Source organism: Rhinolophus hipposideros, assembly GCF_964194185.1.
Source record: "Rhinolophus hipposideros genome assembly, chromosome: 24".
In the NCBI taxonomy this organism is placed as follows: Eukaryota; Metazoa; Chordata; class Mammalia; order Chiroptera; family Rhinolophidae; genus Rhinolophus; species Rhinolophus hipposideros.
In genome coordinates this window covers 15,102,119-15,122,583 of record NC_138070.1, presented here as the reverse complement: position 1 = coordinate 15,122,583, position 20,465 = coordinate 15,102,119, and the positions used below count along the sequence as shown (strand labels likewise).

General features: G+C 50.7%; 1 protein-coding gene across 1 annotated transcript in view; it reads right to left on the bottom strand.

Moving 5' to 3' along the window:
• The window catches only part of KIAA1671, a 188,612-nt gene that overhangs the window by 153,595 nt on the left and 14,552 nt on the right, over nucleotides 1-20,465 (bottom strand). The window contains exon 2 of the mRNA XM_081036552.1: nucleotides 10,460-10,547. The gene's annotated coding sequence lies outside the window, so the exon portion shown is untranslated. The remainder of the gene's footprint in view (nucleotides 1-10,459; nucleotides 10,548-20,465) is intronic.

The following is a 20,465-nucleotide window of genomic DNA, read 5'->3' as shown; positions in this document are numbered from 1 at the left end:
TATGTGCACATGCGTATACACACACACACAGACACACACCACAAAGGACTCTAATCCAGAATATATGAAGAACTCTAACCCAGGAAGAAAAACACAATCTGGATTATTTTGGGGTGTTTTTAGGTTTTTTTGCTGACTTTTTTTAAGGACAAAAGACTTGATTGGGCACTACACACACACACACACACACACACACACAGAAAAAAATCTCCAGATGATCAATAGACTCATGAAAAGACACTCAACTTCACTGGTCATCAGGGAAACACAAATTAAGATCACAAGGAGTAACTACGCCACATCTACCATAACAGCCAAAACTATAAAGACTGACATTTGCAAGTGCTTACAAGGAAGCGGAAGTGGAACTAGTTTTAAATTGGCACAAACGCTTGGGAAAGCTGTTTGGCAGAACCTACTGAAGCTGACTTCCAGCTAAGCCACGACCCAGCCATTCTACTGTTGAATATGTACTCAACAGAAATGAGTACTTGGATCCACAGAAGACGTGAACATTGCAGCTTCGTTCATACGAGCCAAAACCTGGGAACCACCTAACTGCCCATCAACAAGTAGACAAGATAAGTTGTGGCATATTCACACGATGGAATATAAGACAGCAATGAAGAAAAAAACACACCAAAAAAACCAAACTAATGTGACACACAAAAACAAGGCTAAATATCACAGACATTTTGGTGAGCAAAACAAGGAGGACCCCAACATGTATGTCCTATAAAACTGCGCTTATACAAAGTTCAGGAAACTGGCAAAACTCCTCTATGGTGATGGAAGGTAGAGCAGGTCAATTTGGGGATTACTGACTAGGAAAGCAACGAGGAAGCTTTCCGGGGCTCTAGACATCTTCTGTATCTTGATATGGGTGGTGGTTACACACTGTGTATATATGCAAACATGGATCTATTTTACACTTGAGGCTTGTGTACTTAACTATATGTAAGCCATGCCTAAGAAAACAAAGACCTAAAATTTCCAGGGGCCTCCAGGTGCTTATGAAATAAAGCCACACACCTCAGCCTCACAGAGCCCCCCATGATGCGCTCCTGCCCACCCGCAGGAATGCATCTCTTGCCAAATCCTGCCCCCCTTTCCTCCTGGCTCCCCCATCCTGGAGATCTCAGTTTGCTGTAACATGTAGGGGAGTCAGGATCTGTACAAATTCCACTCTCGGATGGGAAAGAGACCTGCCAATCGCCTTCTCTTTTTCCTGACTGCTGTCAGTACCCACGTGTGCTAATGCAGCAAAGGTGCCATGATTAGCTGTCTCTTCCTCCAGGAAGCCTTCCCAGACCCCTTTCCCCCAGCTGCTATGACGTTTGTCTGCTAACAGTTCACAGGTACACCCTTTTCCAGGAGAGCTGTCCTCCAACAGTCTAGCTCAAGACCCCCACCCTTCCATACAAACCCCCCACAAACCAGGGCACCCATAACCAAGGACTGACTTATATGGGACACAAAACGGCTGTTTACACTTGACTCAAGGCAGGTCACCCCTTCCTGGTCACAGCCTCTGAGCTCTGGTTCACCTGAGCCACCGTCGCCCTATGACTGTGGCTCCAGAGCTGCCTCTCCCACCTTGGGATCCGGCTGAAGCTAAACTCAGCTGAGACCACATCCCCTCCCCTCTCCCCTCTTGCTTCCCTCACTACCCCACTCCTAAGAGCATACCCTAATCAATCACTTCCACAGAATGCCTACTCAAAATCTGGTTCTGGGGAACCCAACCTGAGACAGAACCCAAAGCTCTTGACTACTCGCCTGGACACGAGGGGGAGGCACTGCTTCCGGAATGTAAGTCTCAAACGAATGACAATGATAATTGACGAACTCAGGGCATGCCAGGAGCCCACCCCTAAGGTGAGGTATTGCCCATAAGTCTATATAGTGCTAGAGAAGGGTCTACCCTCTGCTCCGAAATCCTTTTACTTTTATCTCTGAAACATGCACAGAAGGACCCCGCCAAAACATTCTTGCTTTCCCGGTCACCAGCACTGAAGCTCTAGAACGTCCCTCTGAGACCGGAGACCGCCCTCCACGGAGACATCTGCCCAGTCATCAGCTCTCAGAATAGCCACCTAGGCAGACGGGGTCAGTTCCCATGAGTCATTTTAAGCCCCTCCCCTGAAGGCAACTTACCCGGCCAGGTTACAGAAAACACTATACAATCTCCTAAATTCAGATAAACACCCCCTGCTCTCAGTGCTCCCAGACCCTAATTTTGCCCAGTGTAATCACCAGTTATTAAGAGCTCAGAGGATGCAGTGTTTGGGGGATAGTGTGCAGGACTGGCGGCCAGGACTCCCCCAACCCCCCTGCCCCTATCTCCTGGTCCTGTGTCCCTCTGTGTGACCTTGCAGAGCACGGACGTCCAGAGTCAACCAGCAGGGCCCCCAATCACATCTAGACCTCTCCCTGCTGTGTGACCTTAGGCAAGTCACTCTACCTCTCTGACCCTCAGCTTCTTCATCTATGAGGGTACGTAGTCATGTGCTTTGTGAGGATTACAGATTATATATGCGAAGTCGCCACACGCATCAATTCCTGTTCTCATGCACAGTATTATTATTAATCATTTAGAGAGACTGGGATAAGGTGAAAGCCTGTGGAGTCAGACTGGTCAGCTTCTGCCCGTGTGCAGGAAAAAGGAACGAAACAGGAGGAGGGACAGGCTACGTCTGGCATCCAAACAACACAAGGAACCAAAGAAGCCCGGAAAGTGTATACAGCAGGCACTCAGTATATAGGAGCTCTGCTTATTATAAAACTCCTCCTCAGAAGATGCAGCCAAGAAAATAACCTTTCTGGTTTCAGAGATCCTTTTATGCCCACGGAGGCAATTTTGTGCAAACAGCCCCTGATCCCAGGCAAAAGCAGGAACAGGTCACCCCTCCCTGCTCACATTCTCTGAGCTCTGGTTCACCTGAGCCACTGTCGCCCTATGCCTGTTGGAGGCAGCAGGTCCTCCCCAGAACTCGCCCCCTGTCAGCCACCAGAGAAAGAGCAAACACCCTCAGAGCCCCACCCAAACCCTCTCAGCACAGGTGAACAACTTTCTACTGCTCGTGGGACAATTTAGAGGTGTGCTCTCTTCTCCCCGAGGTTCCCAGCACACTTACGCCCCAGCTACTCCCAGAGGTTCCCTGCTCATCAGCATTCCCTAAGGGTACATCGTCACCCAGATAAACCACTTGTCCTCACACCACTGTCTCAGGCTGTGCTTCTGAGGAGCCCCACCTAAGTCATCCCTCCTTCCTAGAATCACTGACTCATAAAAGATGGACTTGCTCAGAACACCCGTTCTCCCCTAGAGTGTCACGACACAATGGTGAGACACACGCCACTGGGAAATGGGTCCGCAACACTCACTACAAGTCGATGGGAGGGTCCGACGTTTGCACCGGCTGACTTTTTTTCAGTTGCTCTTTGACCGATTTATTCAAAAGATTTATTGACCCACTATGTGTTGGTGATGGGCAGATACTGATAACCTCAGACGCTGGGGTCCCTGTTGACACAATTTAGAGTCGGGGAGTAGAAAAGACAGGCAAGTAGAAATGGATCAGACAACACGCTGGGGCAAAGATGGTGGCGTGTGGCAAGGCAGGTGAAGGGAACTGGTTTGTGATGTGAATCATGGCTGGGCCCCACGGATTGGGTGATCAAGGAAGGCTTCCTGAAGGAGGTGAAATGCAGCTGCATGACCTGAGGGACCAAAGGGAGTCAGCAACAGGACAACCATGAGGTCCAGAGTTAGAAAAGAGATCAGGGCATTGAAGAACCAGAAATTTCTGCTAACTTGGCTGGAGTGGAATGCAGGAAAGTGGCATGGGCTGAGTCTGGAGAGGGGGCGATGGGCAGATCTTGTGGGGCTCTGAGGCCACCTATGAGAGTGCATTTGGGGCTCTCCCAGAATCACCATCCTCCCCCTGCCTCCCTTGCATTACGATCTGCTTTCCTGAGTGGGAGAGGGTGGAGTTACCACCCGTCTGCCAGGAGCCTCGCTGAGTCCCCCAGTCCCAGGGGAGGGCGTCTCACATGTCAGCACCCTCCATCCTGTGCGTCCAGGTGAGAACTGCTGGCTTCAAGGCAGATACAAGGAGAGGCACACAAAGATGCTTTGAGATCATACCTGGCAAGCGGGCATCTGAGTTGGAAGAGAGCTTTGGGTAGCGGCTCGCAGCGCTCAGACTCGAATTCGAATTCTGCCTTTATGAGTGTAGGCAAGTTCCTTAATCTTCCTCAGCCTCCATTGTCTCACCTGTTAAATGGGTTACTAATCCTATCTACTTTCAAAACTAGCCAAGAGATTTGCTAAAAACACACAGCCCATGTAAAAGCACTTGGCGCTGTTGACCAATTGCCTGGATTTGTACTAGACTCCTACAGGGCCAGCATGGCATGTAGCAGGGAAGACATACGATGCATATACAAGTCAGTATTAACAAAGACAAGTGTTTACGAACATATAGTAAGTGTGTTGCCTCAGTCTGAGACCCTGTCCCCCACTAAAAGTCCAGGGCCTATAGCCACCACTGGACCCTGCAGATTAAGACTCTTGTCTCCTGAAATCCGTAAGGAATCCAGCTCTTTGGGGAACACTGTCAGCTCCGGCAGGGTCCCAGTCCCTACCCCGACCCCCACTGGCCACATCCCTAAACCCCACAGACAGCCTCTCAGGAGATTAGCTGTAGGTGTGGTCACTTATGCCCAGGGCGGAGTCCGCCAGCACAGAGGCATGAATCACGTCCTGTCCATTCTGCAGAGGATGGGGAGGGGTTCACCAGACCCACGTCTGAAAATGCTGGCATGAGGTGGCCATGCGAAGGAGGGGACCGGTGGCAATAGGAGCAGAGAAGAGTGGACAGGGCAAACCTAGGTCCTGACCTCCCACACTGGTGGAAATAACAAACCCAAACACAAAGTTTTCTAATGGTGTCGCCAGCTCTACAATAAACTGGACAGAGATTATCTCCTTGATTCTTCACAATTATCCTGTCACCGCAGGTATTACTGTTTTTCCCACTTTGAGAGGGGAGGAAACTGAGGCTTAAGGAGATTAACTGCCTTATCCAAGATCATTTGTCTTGTCAAATTCCAGAGGTCAAAAGGCTGAATCACTCTGCTCAAAGGGCAGGAATGAAGAGAAGGGACAATCCTAAAATTATGAAGGGTGGGTCCCCAAAGCAGGCCTGAGTGACAGGTGCTGCCTGGGCCAAGTCCTGCTGCAAGGTGGTATGGTGGGGAAAACAAGGGGAGGCTGGGCGTCCTGAGCCTCAGTTTCCCCAGTTGAGCACAATGCCTGGCCCATCCCCCGACCCCCTCCCACAGATGAGGAGGCAAGCCCGGGCATGCAGGCTACCGCTGGAGTCTGAGGCCAGCAATCTTGAAACTGCAGCTGCAAGGCTGGGCACCACAGGCCCCAGGACTCCACCTGTCAAGGAAGGGCAAGGCCAGGGTGCAGGCCGGAGCCTGCTGTGCCACACCTGTTGACACCCAGAGGTGGCCTGTTCACGCTGGGGCCAGGTTGGAGGTGGCAGTTCTGCAGCCCAAATCCAAAACCATAACCCAGGATGGCTGCTGGTGGGCACACACAGTTGGCACAGGTGTGTGTATACAAATATGCTCAGGGACAGGAGACAGGATTCCAGGTGGTAGGGCGGGTACAAGATGCGTGTGTATATTTGGGGGCATTAGCTGTGCGTGGGGGACGCCGGGGGACAAGCACAGGTACAAACATTGGCTGGGCAGCTCTGCCGGTGACGGTGGGGAGTGGCTGCAGGGTGGCTGTGGAGCTGGGTGTACTGGCGCTTGTGAAAGGGGGATGGAAGGAGGCAGGGTGTAACCATGAGGAGGATGGGGGCCGTGCGGGGGCCTGTCAGCAGGAGCGCGGCTGTGGGTCTGAATGGTTGTTTGCACAGAGGTGTGGGCGGGGGTGGGGGAACAGTCTGTAGTTAAGAGCTCATATTCTGGAACCATCCTGCCTGCGTTCATGTCCTGCTTCAGCCACTGAAAGTCTGTGAGTCTGTCCAGGCCTGTTTTCTCATCTGTAAAATGGGAGCATAACAGCATCTCTCAGGGGCTGGCTGTGAGGATTAAATGAATAAAGGCATGAAAGGCACTAGCACAGTGCCTGGCATAGAGTAAGGGCTCAATGAAGAGCAGCTCTTATTAGTATCATGGTGATGACAACATTTGTGGGTCTCCATGGTAACTGCCATCATTATGTGGGTCCGTGTGTGTGCAATATGTCAGTGGAGGAACTGGATGTACTGTCATGTGTCTGTGAGGGTCATTTTTGTCTTCTCATACTTTGGGACTAAAATAAATATTTATTTCCCACCCCATCAAAAAATGTATTCACTCCCTACTCTGCCACTTAGAACATAGAGAAGCCGAGGCCCCATATTCACGACTCAAGAATGAACGTCTATGAGGCATGAAACTTAACTGTCCCTTGACCCCTCCAGACACCTCGTGCTGGACCCTGGGGCTACAGCAATGAATGGCAGGCAGGTAACACTCCATTCTCAGGCAGCTCACAATGTGCAATAAGAGGAGATGGGGCAGAACTCAAAGAGAAATCCAAGAAAGGTTTCAAAACAAACTGGGATGGGAGTCAAGGGGGCACGTCAAGAAGGTACAACAGAGGGACATGCAGCAGGAACAATCTATGCAAAGGTCCTGAGGAAAGGAGACCCTTGTGGGGGGGGAGGCTGAAAGCGCACAGCACCCCAGGGGCAAGGGACACCATGGCCACAAAGCTGGAGAGATGGACCCAGAAATGTGAAACAATCTAAATGTCCAAGGACTGGGGATTGGTTAAACAGACCGCAGTATTCTACACTGGCAATTTTATGCACTTGTCCCAAATGAAGTTTGTAAACACCCATAACAGGAGAACCTGTCAATGGTATGACGTGAGGTGAAAAAAAAAAACAAACAAAAAAAATTGAAAAGCTGCATACATCCAGAGTTTTGCCCCCACAAAAAGAAACAAATGGAATTGGCATAAACTATCTACAGGAAAAACAAATGCCTCCCGCTCCAAATACAAAAACCCCCCTGCCAACATTTTCACAGCGTTTGTCCAATGGTGCTGGGCTTCTGGGTGGTATTTCTTCTTCCTGCTGTGTGGCATTTATAATGTTCTATCAAGATTTGTTTTTAATGTTTAACAAAGAGTGAGAAAAGTTCCCTGCCATCTTCTGTCCAGATCCCCACACCCGAATGAGTTTTCTGGAGCTGTGTTTTTGAGAAGACAGGCTTTTTTTTTGTTGTTCAAATCTCAAATAAACAAAAGCCCATTTGGCAGGGGTCCCCGATGGGGAGGTGAAGTTCACCCTGCATATCCTCCCGGCACTAACACTGCAGCTAAGACAACAGCGAGTGTTTTCTCGGGGGGCCGTGGGGAGGGGGGCTCTGGAGCTCTTGCTGAGCCTCGGGAACTCATCCCAAATACTTGCTTCCCCACCCAGGGACCCTCCCTTTCCTGTGGCTCAGGGTTTGCTCTCCTCCCACACTCTTGCCTTGGGCCAGAACGTCCCCCCAGAGCCCTGACCAGCCCTGAATTCCTGGGGCCTGGAAGCCCAGAATCTTCCATCTTAAAGACCACGTAGCCCAAGCTCCCTGGTTACATCGGTGAGGAGTCTGAGCCCCTAGAGGGGACATGAGTTGTTCAGGGACGTCCAGCAACCTGGGGCAAGGTCCACACTTGAACCTGGGTATCCTCACCAGGACCATTCACTCAACAAATATGCATTAATGAAGCACCTACTATGTGTCAGCACTGCTCTAAGCATCGGGGATACAGCCACAAAGCAAACTGATGGGGTCTCTTTTCTGGAGGGCAGAGCTGTCAGTATACCAAATGGACAAAATCATTTCTGAGCCAACCAGGACTCTGGCGGCAGTGAGGCAGGGTTATGTAATAAGAGTCAGGACCGGAAGGGTGCTCTGAGGCGGTGACACCCGAGCTGAGACCTAAATGAAGACGAGGAGCCTGCCATGCAAACGGCCAGGGAAAGAGTGTTCCAGAACAAAAGCCTGGGAGGCAGAGCCAGGTGGGGAAAGGGATGAGGTAGTTTGGAGAGGCCGGTGAGAGCTGTGTCAGGCAGAGCAGAGCTTCTGCAGACAGGATCCACCGGAGGGCTTTCGCAGGGCTGGGACCCGTCTGGAAGTTCATTCCCGGCACTCACTGGAGACCAAGCTGTGGAGGGTAGAGTGGAAGCCGAGAGCCAGTGAGGAAGCCCCTGCTGCCTCCCACGTGGGAGACAGGGATGACCTGGACCCATCAGGTGACACTCGGGATGGAGAGGAGAGACATGGGGCTTTAGGCACAGGTGACAGGACTGGCTGAAGGACTAAGTATGAGGATAAGAAGAAAAGTGAGAACTCCTCCTCCATCCAATGACGCCAGGGGAAATCGAAGCCAGTGACAACTGAAGGGACTCCAAAAACGACCAATTCCAAATACCCACCAGGCAGAAGCAGCGAGAGTGCAGGACCTGCTAACTCAACACCAATGCAAAGTGCAGGCAGTCAGAGAGACCTGGGTTCAAATCCCGGCTCCACCACTACTAGCTGCATGACCTTGGAAAGTCCTGCAAATCCTCCTCCCCAGCCTCAGTTTCCTCGCCTGTGAAATGGGGATGATGCTGCCCAGCCCAGCAGGCCATGGAAGGCCCTGGCGCAGTACCTGGTGCAGAGTCTCCCTTCCTCTTTCCTTCCCTGGCTTCAGGCTTGACGCTCGATGACCATTCTCAGATGAGTTAAATCACCCTAAAGCCCATTTCAGAAGAACTAATGTAAATAGTGACTTTCTTCCAGAAATGGGAATCCTTCCCACCGAGGGAGGTCAGAACAGAGACACCCTAAAAATAAGAAGCACACTCCCAGTTCCCGGGCTGGGGCTGCCAGCGCAGGAGATGCCATAGTCCTGTGAGTTGCATGTGGAGCTTGGCAGGACAGGGAGAGCCTGGGACACCTGCCTGGAGCTGCAGACCGTCCCCACCGCCTCAGACAGTGTGGAGTGAAGGCAAACACAACTCCGAGTTCAGAGGCTGCGAGGCTCAAATCCAACCCTGGCTTCAGAAATCACTCGCCCTCCCTGTGCCTCAGTTTCCCCACTTGTAAAGCAGCAAAAACAAGCCCATCCTTGCAGGAGGCTATCAGATGAGCTGTCAGGGAGTGCCTGCACAAGCTGGGGGCTCAGAAGATGTGTTCTCAGGACCCACAGCCTGGCACTGAACAGTGGCTCCCAAAAATAGCCAGTTCCTAATTGCTGGAAGCGAGATCCCTGTTGCCTTACATGGAAAAGGGGTCTTTGCAGATGTGCTTAAATTAAGGATCTTGAGAAGGGAGGGACCATCCCTGATGATCCAGCTGGGCCCTAAATGCAATCACGTGTCCTTGTCAGAGGCAGGCAGAGGGACACTTGACTACAGAAGAAAAAAGGCAATGTGACAAACTCAGCAGTGAGACACCTGAAGACGCTAAGCTGGCTTTGAAGATGGAGGAAAGGGGCCTGGCATGCGCCAGCCTCCAGAAGCTGCAAAAGGCAAGACCTGGGTCCTCCCCTAGAGCCTCTGGGGGGACCCAACACGGTGGTTTGTGGCAATGTGCTACAGCAGCCTCAGGAAACGAGTACAGAGGCCTTCACCCGTCCCAGCCAGGACGACTGGATCAACATTTATTGCCAGATGCAGGTGGAGCCCAGACACAGGTATTTTTCAAGAGCTCCCAGAATGGGGCCAGGGATCATGCCGGGGTGAGAAGCACGGGTCTGGGAGCTGGAGGGGCTCGAAGGCACAGCCACTTTTACACAGCCCCCCAGCACTCATCTCCTGAACCGCTCGCAGCCACCTGTCACTTGCCTGCCCCTCCCCCAGGACTCGGAGCGTCCCACCTGATCGCCCTTACTGAACTCATGGTCACCAGATAGTGCCCCAGCACCCACTACGCGTCACGCCACGAGGATACAGATGTGAACAAGACAGGGTCCCCACCCAGACCCAGGAGGAATTACAGCATCGAGCCCGAAAGCACTAGGATGGGGGTTGGCCTGGGGGCTGCAGGAGACTGGAGAAAGGAGGACCAGAGGCTCCCAGAGGAGCGTGGGGAGGGTTCCAGCACGGGAGACATCTGAGCTAAGCGAAGATAGCACCAACTCCCAGGGCAGCGGACGCTGCCGGCGCCCCATCTGCCGCTACGTGCACTCCAACAGTTTCTCAAATACCCCAGTTCCCCCATCTCTCACGGAGAAAACTCGGTGCACGTTCCACACTGTCCCCGGAGGTCCCCGGGGGGGCGGAGCCTCTGCTGCCCACAGAGGTAGTCTGTTTATGAACACACCCAGCAGTGGCCTCCTTCTCTCCCTCCTCCCACTGGCCCACTCCCCAAGCAGTCTTTCCTGGGACCACTTCCCACATGAACTACTTACACTCAAAACATTGTCTCTGAGTTTGTTCCGGAGCCCGCAGACAACCAGGTGACATATTCCATGCAGAAGGCACCAAGTGAGGAGAGGCCTGTGACACAAGAGAAAGATTATCAACATGATCTGATCATCCACATCATTTATCACCACCACCTCCACCATGCGTCAGACGCTGCCTTAAACACGTCTGTGTGTTATCTCCTTCTGCCATTAATGGGGGAAGGTGCCATTATCATTCTCTTTTACAGATGGCAAAACTGAGGCTGGGAGAGGGGAAGTCTTCATCAAAATTGAGAATGGCTTATGTTATCTCTGGGACCGTACCACCCATCTCTCTCCTCTTCACTTATTATGCTTCAGCCAAATAAACTTTTCTGCTCCTTGCACTTGCCACCGTCCTTCCCCCACCACGAGCAACTCCCTACCTCAGAACTTTTGCCCATGCTGTTTCCACTATGTGGAAAGAGGGGCGGCTGCCTCTTCTACGGCCAGTTCTCTGCTTTAATGTCATTTCCTCAAAGAGGCTTCCTCTGAACACCAAACAGGAGCGCCCCATCTCACCGCCCTGTTTTATCCTCTGGACAACCCTTTTCACAGACTGAAATTATCTTCTTTATAGGTTTACTTAGTTTATTATCTGTCTGGAACAGAGGTTGGCCCACTTTGGGCCATGGGCCAAATCTTGCCTGTGGGTTAAGAATGACTTCTGCATTTTTAAATCATTGGGAGGAAAAAAAGGAAAGAGTGATGTTTCATGACACATAAAACTTGTGTGAAAATCAAATTTCAGTGTCCACACATAAAATGTGATGGGGGCACCATCACATCCACTCGGTTATGGATTGTCTCTGGCTATTTGTGTAGTAAAAAGAGGTCAGCAGTTGTGATGGGTGTCATATGTTCCAAAAAGCCAAAAACTTTTACTCAGGGGTCCTTTGCGGCTGACCCCTGCCCTAGGGAGCCCAACCTTGTCCTGTCACTTCCATGAGTGAGTCCTGGGGCCTGAAGGGGGCCAGGCCCAAGGCAGGCAATCAAACAACAAAGGGTTGATGATTAACACAAAGACCCAGTCCCTGTAGGGGGCTGAGCGTTACCTAGGCTGGCAAAGGGGGCATGAATGAGTGAATGAATGAATATCTAACCCCTCCAGATCCCTCCAGAATCCTCCACAGAGCGGCATCCCTCCAACTGCACCAGCCTGGCCTGGACATTCATTTTATGAGCCTAGAACTCTAAAGAGAGGACGTGATTCATTCCACGGGACCTTTTACCAGAAGAGAAAGGAAACCAGCCCTCAAATCCAGAACCAAATTTAACTCCTCTTCTCCACACACACCCCTCCCCCACAGAACACACACACACACACACAGCATCTCTCCACCTCAATGGGTAAGAAGTCCAGCCCAGAAGCCGGGGTGGGGGAAGCAGTTCCTGGCTCAGCTTTCTCCCTGAAGAGCACCCACAATTCTCTCAAAACACAGAAAAATCCTCAGCGCAAAGGCAGTATTCCAGAGCAATTCCTCCCTCTTCCTCTCATTCTTTCCCTTTCTCTCTCTCTCACCCTTCCTCCCTCCCTCCCTCCCTCCCTCCCTCTCTCAGCATGGAGACAAAGAGGGAACTAAAGAAACAAGCAGCAGAGCAGGAAATAAGGAGCTTGCCCTACACTGGGAATTTCAGATCCAGCAAATAAGCTGGTCTCTTAGGAGGTTATTAGTGTCCTCGATTCCTGGGAGACAGCACCTCATTTATGGTCTGAGTCCCAATAGGGGAACTTAACACATTGATTTGTTCACACTTTGGAATGTTTCATCTAAATCGATAGGTATTTTTATCTCCCAAGAAGAAACTTCTTTTCCATGTGGATAGGTAACCCCAAAGTCAGAGAAACCACAGGTTAAAGGCTCTGGAACAGTCGTAATTATCTTGCCCTTTCTTCCAGGTCTTGGCCCAAGGTTTTATCACAATCCTCCAAAACACTCTTGGGTAGACAGGTCAGTGTTTACTGCTCTTTGACTGCTCTTTCTCCTCCGGAGCTCTGTTCAGAAAGGGCAGGATCACAGCAGCATCACACATATAAGACATAAGGCAATGAATTCTACACTCCCTGGGTTGCTGAAATTTCTGGATGCCTGTCCCACAGCGGAACCTTCCTTGGCTGGGCAAACAGCCCCACACAGGGGTAAAAGTCAGTGCTCCCTGTTCAGCTGTCTTTGAAGACAGATCTTCAAGGTTTTAAGGCCCTTCACCTCCAGGTGCATTGAGTGTTCACAAGACAGAAGACAATGGTAAGCGGGCTCGTCTCCCAGCTGTGTGATCCCGGAAAAACTGCTTACCCTCTCTGGGCCTCCATTGCTTCAGGGGATATTAGTACTGCCCTACCTGCCTGCCAGGGTTCTGAAGATTAACCCACGCAAGGGAAGTAAATGTGCTTGGGGTCAACCTGAAAGCATGTGCTCTGTTAGTCCCTGCCATGCCCCTTCCCAGTGTATAGTTAGAATGATCTTTTTCCAAAAGAGACTCTTGCCCCAGCTGAAATCCCCCAAAGGCACTTAAAATGAAAGCCATGCCCTTTCCATGGCTCTGTGTCCCAGCGCCCCAGTCTCTCCTCCCTCAGCACACACCCCCACTGCTCCCCTTGCCTACTCTGCTCCAGTCACACTGGCCTCTGCTGTGCTCCCACAGGAAAGCCTTTGCACACACTGTTCCCTCTGCCTGGAACGACCTTCCCCCACCTTCCCCCCCACACACACACACACCCTGTAGGTATCAGTTTTAATGGCCCTTCTTTGGTGTAGTGGGTTGAATAGTATTCCCCTAAAATCATGGCCACCTGGAATCTCGGAATGGACCTAATTTGGTCTTTGCACACGTAATTAACTAGGTCTCAATAAGGTCATACTGGATTAGGATGGGCCCCAATCCAAGGACTGGTGTCCTTGTAAGAAAAGGAGAAGATGCGGGATATACTCAGAAAAGCCTGAGTTGACCTTTCAGCTAAAGTACGCCCCCCAGACTTTCTTCAAAGCATGCTGCTCTTCTTCCCTGCTTTGCAATGTCGTTCTCCCCTCCCCGCCCACAATCTCCAAGAGAGAAGGGGTCTCGCTGCCCGGCTCTCTGCAGTGATCAGCTCAGAGACCAGCCTAGATCAGGCATTGAGTAGTATTTGCTAAATGAATTAACCTGACAGAGCACCAAGGGAAGCTCGGAGAGGTCGAGGGACTCACCCAAGGTCACATCCCAGGAAGAGGCAGGGACCAGCCCCCAGACTACTGGCCTCCGTGAGGGTGTTCTGGGGAGCCGGGACGCTGGTGCCCACCCCACAAGCATGGGAGGCCCTGCAGGGGAGCCTACTTCTCCCTCCTGACTCCCAGCTGCCATGCCGGTGCCCTCTGGGCTCTACATTCGACCAAGAGCCTGACCTTGGCAGGGGCCCATCTTAGCTCAACGAACCCACAGATGAAGTCTCTTCACTCCTCGGAGATTCTGGGACCGCTGTGGGGCAAGGGGTGCCCTGGACTGGGGTTACGCTGACACCCGCAGGGCAGTTCCAGCCATGGCGATGCAAGAAAGTGGGCCTCGCCCACTGGGACCCACTCTTCCTCTCACCCCCACCCCCGACCCCTGGCTCCTCCCTCAAACACCCTCATTGCCTAATTGCATTTAGAAAGGCACACCGTCCAAGGGGTGGACGTGAAATAGCACTGAGTCATGGGAGACAAGCAGTTCCAGGGAAGAGAAAGGCTCCACTGGGTACTAGCGTGTTCTTCACACTTCTGCCACGCTTGATAATCACCCTTGTGTAACAGAATGACAGGGAGGGCTCTGGCTCAAAACCTGCAGAGACAGCAGTATTTATTTAGTTGGAACTTGATGACATTGCTTGATTTCCTCAGTTTGTATTTTTAAAGTAAACTTCTATTGATGGCCAGAGATGCTGATTTTTTCAATTTACAGTAATGATCCACAGATTTGTATTAAAATATTAGGTGAGTAATAACATAGGAGATACAGAGGCATGGCAAAAATCAGGAAATTGGCATATTCATTCATTCATTCGCACCCACTCATTCCCTCACCCATTCGTTCCTTCGCTCACTCTAGCACAGGTAGACAGACCATATCCCTCAGGTAGCTCTGTGATAAATTCCTCAGCTTTAGCCAGAATTGAATAATATGTTCTATGGCCATGCCTCTCTGGCCAGGTTCCCACAAGAACCACCTGGGGAAATTTCTTTTTTAATACAGATGCCCAGGTCCCACTTTAAACCCACTGAGTCGGATACTCCCGATGGTGGCCTGTCAGGCAGGGTGTCATGCGGGGTCTCTGGTCCCGCTCCCCGCATAAGAACGCAGGATACAGCGAGGTCAAAAACGAACACCCAAGGAGCCACGGATGGGGGGTTCATACCACTATAGTCTCAGTGGGGGCTGGGTTGGAAACACAGGAAGCAGGAGCCACACGATCCACAGCCTGCCTTCAGCTTCTCTGCCAACGAACCCCACTTGCTAACTGCAATCTGCCCCGCTAACTGCAATCCCCGCTTGCTAGCTTAGCCACGGCAGTTATATCAGTGGCTAATGGCTAACCAGTAACAGCTGATGGCCAACTAGTCACAGCTGATGGCCATCTACTCCCCGAGCCAGCACCTTTCCACGTGAGGCCGAGAGCCTGGAAACCAGTCTCTGGAACTCTGTCCCCACATGGTCCCAACACCTGTTTTTTTTTGTTTTTTTTTTAAAAGCTCCCAGAGGGGTTTCTTCTGAGCAGCCAAGGCTGGGGTATTCAGCTGCTTTTTCTTCCCCAGTGAGCGGGCAGCTAGGTCTGTGGTGTCCAGACAGCATTCTGGAAGCATTACATCCAGGCCTTAACTGTTTCTCCCAAAAAAGACACAGGCCAGCGCGTGCCCAGAGTTAGTGAGAAGTGGTTCTTTAGTATTTCCTCAGGAGCTCACCCAGGCCAGCACTCTGCAGGGCTCTGGGGTACACCCTGAGAAAGGTCGCACAGTCAGGTGCGAGGGGAGGCCAAAATAGTCCCGGAAGACATATTGAGAGGAAACAGCTGCTCTAACAGGAACCGAGGCCCAACAAACACAGATCCTAAGAATCTCCCACAAAAATTAGGTGCCAGCCTATGAGGATGGCTGGTAGCAAAAAAAAAAAAAAAAAAAAGCCAGAAAATAACAAGTGTTGGTGGGGAGGTAGAAAATGGGGCAGCTCTTGGGGAAAATAGTATGGCAGTTCCCCAAATAATTAAACATAGCATTATCATCTCATCCAGCAATTCTAGTTCTGAGTATCTACACAAAAGAATTGAAAGCTGGGTCTTGAAGAGAGATTTGTACAACCCCATACGCAGCAGCATTACTCACAGTAGCCAAAACGCGAAAGCAAGTCAAGTGTCCGTTGACAAATGGGTAAACAAAATGTGGTCTATCCATACAATGAAATAATATTTAGCCTTTAAAAAGCAAGGACATATTGATACACGCTACCACATGGATGAACTTTGAGGGCATTATGCTGAGTGAAATAAGCCAGTCACAAAAGCACAAATACTGTATGATTCCACTTATATGAGTGTCATGTGGGGAGTCATGTGAGGTCTCTGCTCCCGCTCCCACATAACAACGCAGGACATGATGAGGCCAAAAAGGAACACCCACGGAGCCATAGATAGGGGAGTCATACTACTATAGTCTCACTGTCGGCTGGGTTGGAGACACAGGAAACACGAGCCACACTGTTCGCAACCCTCACTCCGCCGCTTGCTGGCTCAGCCACCATCTTCTTTCTAGCCCCCATTTTCTGCTAGCGTAGCCACGGCAGTTATATTAGTGGCCAATGGCTCACTGACGGCCAACTAGCCACAGCGGATGGCCATCCGATCACAGTTGATGGCCATTTACTACCTGAGCCAGCACTTTTCTATGTGAGGCCGAGAGCCTGGAAACTGCTGTCTGGGGCTCTGTCCCCACAATGAGGTACATAAAATACTCAAATGTATAGAGACAGAAAGTAGAATGGTGGTTCCCAGGGACTGGGGGAGAGAGAAGGAAGAGCTAGTGTTTCATGGATACAGTTTCAATTTTGCAAGAGGAAAAATATTTGGAGGTGAATGGTGGTGATGACAGCCCAACAATGTGAACGTATGCGACATAACTTTTACACTTAAAAATAGTTAAGATGGTAAATGTATGTTATGTATCGTTCGCAATTTTAAAATAAATTATTTTTATTTTAAATCTAGTGCCAGGGCATGGGCTTGGACCCAGCTGCCTGGGTTCAAATCCCAGTTCTATCATGTGCTAGCCAGGTAGCCTTGGTCAAGTTTCTTTGCCCCTCTGCACCTTAGTTTCCTCATCTGCAAAATGGGTATAAATTTAATAACACCCACCTCATGGGGCCATGATAGGATGGAATGAGTTAAAAGGGTGAAGTAAGTGCTTAGCAGAGTGCCAGGTTTATGTATGTGTTCATTATGTCAACATATTATATTGGGGTTATTATTACCATCCTTCTCAATACCCTGCTGGAGTGCTAAGATTGTGGACACCCACATGGAGAATATGTGGGCCCACGGGGGTGGATTTTGGCCTTGTGGTTTGTTTAATACCAGGTGCCACTTATGAGTAAGGAATAAAGACTTTCCCACATGTGGGGAAGTGGAGAAATGTAACTCAGTGAAGACAGAGGCCAATCCAGCAATCACTTAGATGGCCCTGCCCAGAGCCAGGACCAAAGCGTCTGTCCTTGGCTTGCTGGTTGAAGCAGGCCAAGACCCTGCCCTCTCTGGGCTTCAGCAATCCCTGCTTCCCCTCCCCACCGGCCCTGTAAATCAAAGAGCTAGTCCGTGGCCTACCTGTCAGTACAGCAGACCCCTGGGCCTCACAGGAAGTCCAGGGGTGAGGTGAGGGAAGGCAGATGGCCACAGGATCAGAGGGCCTCCAGCGCTTAGGGCTTTCTCTTCCTGACCCACAGGCTCCATGACGCCAAACTTGGGCACTGCTCCCCAGGAGGAAGCTGGGGGTGCAACCCGCCTATCATCCACCCACTAGCCTCACCCAGGCTATCAGTTCCATTTATTAAATGCCCAGAGGGGCAGAACAGAGTCCCTGGCCTTGGACCAAACATTTTCTACAGAGTCCCTGGACAGGAAGGGCCCCTAAAAGGTCACATTGTCCATCCCCCAGTCTCCAACACCCTTTTGGTTTCCCAGTGTTTAAAGAAACCCATCCCCAATGTTGCAAAGTCATCCACTAAACATACATGGATGTGTCTGATGCTGACACTGTGAAAATGTTATCATTATTATTATTATTATTACATTAATAGTAATCACAATAACAGCTACCAAAGACATGCCAAGCACTGAATAAGAACTTCAGCATCTCAGTTGGGCCTCACAACTATGTGGTGGTTCTACTATCACTCCCATTCTACAGACAGTGAAACTGAGGCTGAGGACTGAACTTGCCCAGAGTCACACAAGCAGCAAGTGATGAAGCCAACAACTTGAACCTAGGCTTCCCGGGTGGTAAAAGCTGACCTGCTTGGCTCTATCCTTTCCCCCATAACACGGCCATTTATTGAGCATCTAGTACTACATGCCAAACCCTAAACAGTCCTTTGAAACGGGCGTCACAATCACAACCCTTTTGCGGACAAGGAAACTGAACTAGGAGGTGACATGATTTGTCCAGAGACAACATTAGAACTCGGGTCTGTCTCTTTGTGGGGCCCTGGTCATCCTCACTGGGCTGTTACTCCAGAAAGTCCAGTTGTCACTCTGCCTTCCCCCTGCCCGCCCCAACTTGCAGGGTCCCCATAAGGATTTGTCCACCTGGGGCAGGGAAGGATGAGGTGACATTTCTCCTGCAAAGCCCAGCCTACCCAGTGCCTCCCCAGCAGACTCACGTCCGGCCAAAGGCAGGTGGCCCATGGCTGAGCCTGGGGTGGACCCCAGGATTCGGGAACGGGCAAGGAAAGGGCCCAAACCCGTTCCTCCACCCGTCAGGGTGCAGCGTGCTGGAGCGTCTTCGTGTCACGACCTGCCCTGTGGGCTCTCTGCATCACCCATGGGAGTGCCCAAACCTGGCGAGGGGCCGGTGGGTATGTGAGCTCCACCCAGACAGCTATGGAGCTCCAGCACCACTGAGCTAGTTCACACCTGCTGCGGGTGGGGAGGTGGGCAGCAAGGATAGGTCCCTCCGACAACCGACTACGGGGCACAGCGAGGACGTCAGATGGGGAGAAGCATGAATTAAGAAGCAGGAATCCTGACATCTTGTCCCTGCTCAGCTCCAGGCTAGCTGCGTGACCTTGAACTAAACACTCATCCTCTCCAAGCCTTTTGTTCCGTCCTCTAGAAAGGAAAGTTTCCAAAGGAAAGGCACAAAACATCCAGACAGCCTTGTTAGGGCCAGGATGCAATGCCCGCCCCTGGGGATTCTGCAGGCCGGCTCCGCAGACTGGGAACCGCTGAATGTGAGGCAATCCTCCCCAGGGGCACGCATCCGGTTCAGCGTCCCCAGCTGCAGCAGAGCCAAGAGCCTCAAGTCCTGGCTCAAGTCAGGGCGAGAGGACCAGGCTGTCGGGAGCCCTGCAGACCAGGGATCAGTGAACTTGCTCAGGCCCCAGCCAGCTCTTTCCCACAGGGCACACCATGCAGAGAGACCACTGCGACTCCAGGGGAGCGTGGGGGGTGCAGTGGCAGCATCTTCACTGCTGACAAATGAGCCAGAGCTCCCAACCCCTGCCAGTGAATTAGCAGTGCCATCGCCACTGGAAGGCCAGGGGAGGCCAAGAAGGCCGGTGAAACGAGCGGGGACCTTGGATCCCAGCTCTGGCCGTCCTGGCTATGCTTCCTGACCCCCCTCTCTTTCTCATCTGGAAAAGGGATCCATAGTACCTACCCAGTGGGGTCATCCTAAGGTTGTACCAGATGAAATTACAATATTCCACCATGGTGGACCTACAAAGACAGCACTTTGACATGTTTCAACCCAACAGGTGGATGGGGGCGGCATCCAGCATGAGGGCAAGACGCGCTGGTCAAAAGTGAGCACAGCAGCAAAATGACTGCTCTAAAGAGGCAGCGGGAACAGAACCAAGGAGATTGAACTCTCTTCTCTGTTCTGGCAGAAGAACGTGTTTCTCGGTCACAGGATAAAATGTAAAACATATTGTTGCACACACCCCTAACATAACAGCCACACAACAAAAACAGCTCACCTGTAGGTGGCCCGTTAGGGTTTACGAGGTTAAGGTTCCCGGTACTCCAGAGCCCGGGCATGCGGATGGAACATGGTGATACACTGATCAGTACGCTGTATTTTCAGTGCTGTATTTCCGTGCGTATTAGATCAAACATAACTAGCCCGCTGAACATCTTGTAAGATGGTTTTTATTTAAGTTTTTAAAAGTGAGTCAAAATGTGGTCTATCTGTATCATGGAATATTATTCAGCTGTGACATGGAATATTATTCAGCCGTGAACAGGAACAAAGTCCTGATACACATTACAATGTGGGTGAAGCTTGAAAACCTTATGCTCAGTGAAAGAGTCAGTCATACAAAAAACCACATATTGTATGATTCCATTTGTATGAAATGCCCAGAACAGACAAATCCAGAGACAGAAATCACATTAGTGGTTACCTAGGCTGGTGTAATTGCAGAGAAATGGGGAATGGGTACGGAATTTCTTTTTGTGGTCATAAAAATGTTCTATAGCTGATCGTGGTGAAGGGTACAGAAATCTGAATATACTAAAAACCACTGAATTGGGCACTTTTTAAAAAACTGTTTTTATTTTTTTATTGAAGTATAATTGACATATAACACTATATTATTTTTTTTGTATACGTTGCAAAATGATCATCGCAATAAGTCTAGTTAACATCCATCACGTTACAGTTCCAAAAATTTTTTTGTTGTTGTGATGAGAACTGTTAAGATTTATTGTCTTAGCAACTTTCAAATACCCAATGGAGTACTATTAACAACTGTC